Source organism: Suncus etruscus, chromosome 4 (genome assembly GCF_024139225.1).
Source record: "Suncus etruscus isolate mSunEtr1 chromosome 4, mSunEtr1.pri.cur, whole genome shotgun sequence".
Lineage (NCBI taxonomy): Eukaryota > Metazoa > Chordata > Mammalia > Eulipotyphla > Soricidae > Suncus > Suncus etruscus.
In genome coordinates, this window is record NC_064851.1 from 17,538,696 (window position 1) to 17,540,531 (window position 1,836).

At 41.6% G+C, this 1,836-nt stretch overlaps 1 pseudogene; it reads right to left on the reverse strand.

Annotated features, from left to right (window-relative positions):
• Window positions 1-879: 879 nt before the first annotated feature.
• LOC126006632 (high mobility group protein B1-like) lies at window positions 880-1,620 on the reverse strand (annotated as a pseudogene).
• Window positions 1,621-1,836: the final 216 nt, after the last annotated feature.

Below are 1,836 nucleotides of genomic sequence, written 5' to 3' on the forward strand. Positions count from 1 at the left end.
GATCCAGCCCGCCAGCAGTGAGCGCTGTTTGGTTGCCAAGATACCTGCCAGCATATACACTCAGTGTATATCCAAATATCAGGAACCATGCACTCAAAATGGTAACCATCTTTGGTAGCACTTATGCTGGTGAACAGACTTTTTTAAGAATGAAACATCTGAAATCTCCAACCAGATCAAGATTAACTGATGCCCACTTGCATCACTAGTTACAGCTGGCAGTGACAAATATGGAACCGGACATTGACCATCTCATTAGCCAAAAGCAGGCCCACAGTTCCCATTGAAATACTGGTGCGAGGGGCCAGGAAGGTGGCACTAGAGGTAAGGTGTCTGCTTTGCAAGCGCTAGCGTAGGATGGACCGCGGTTCGATCCCCCAGCGTCCCATATGGTCCCCCCAAGCCAGGAGCGACTTCTGAGCGTATAGCCAGGAGTAGCCCCTGAGCATTAAACTGGTGTGGCCCAAAAACCAAAAAAAAAAAAAAAAAAGAAATACTGGTGCGTGATCTGTTTATTTATAAATGGTTTCATTTTACTTATATAAGATATGTGCAGTGTGAGTAGGAATTAGTAGCTCATATAGTCTGGCCCTCCAGCTCTCTAAGGGACTGTAATCCGGCCCCCACTTTAAAAAGTTTGAAGACCCCTGTCTTAGACCAAGGGATTTTCCTCTCTAATGTCCCCATTATTTTCTGTGCCTATGCAGGAAAAAAAAAAAAAAAGCACAAAATAATTTTTTTTTTACATTTTAATTTTTTTCTTTAAAAGGAGTGAGTTGTAAAAATAAATAAATAAATAAAAAGGGTGGGCTGGGCAGTAAAAAAAAAGGAGTGAGTGTGTACAGGGGGGTTAAATGCTTTATAGACAAAAAACTGTGCTATAACTGACTTATTCATCATCATCATCATCTTTTTCATCTTCATCTTCTACATCCTCTTCCTCTTCCTAGTCTTCTTCATCCTCCTCATCTTTTTCCTCTTCCTTCTTTTTCTTACTTTTTTCCGCTTTAACAACTCCCTTTTTGGCCACATCAGGCTTTCCTTTAGCTCGGTATGCAGCAATATCCTTTTCATATTTTTTCTTCAGCTTAGCAGCCTTCTTTTCATAAAGCTGCTTGTCATCTGCAGCAGTGTTGTTCCACATCTCACCCAATTTCTTTGCAACATCACCAATAGACAGGCCAGGATGCTCTCCTTTGATTTTTGAGCGATACTCAGAACAAAGGAGGCCTCTTGGGTGCATTGGGATCCTTAAACTTCTTTTTTGTCTCCCTTTTAGGAGGGATATAAGTTTTCATTTCTCTTTCATAGCGGGCCTTGTCAGCCTTTGCCATGTCTTCAAATTTTCCCTTCTCTTTAGCAGACATGGTCTTCCACCTCTCTGAGCACTTCTTAGAAAACTCTGAAAAGTTGACAGAAGCATCTGGGTACTTCTTCTTGTGCTCTTCCCGGCAAGTTTGCACAAAGAATGCATAGGATGACATTTTGCCTCTCAGCTTCTTAGGATCTCCTTTGCCCATGTTTAATTATTTTCCTCGAGCGAGGCTCCGCGTCGCTCTGGTCGCCCCTCTGTTCGCCTGGCCCCACCGCCGGTCTCTATGGAGCTCAATGCACTGCAATGGCTGTCCAAAATAATCTTTTTTATTCATTTATCAATTTATTTATTTACTTTTTTTTTGTCTTCTTTGTCTTGATGTGGATATTGAAGTTGGTGAGTTGGTGTCTCCATTTTTTTTTCCTTTTTTCTTTTTGTGCTCTGCCATGTTTATATTTCAGGACGGTGGCTGTTTTGTGGTGCTTGTCTTTATTGCTGTAGTGCTCACTGGATATCTTATT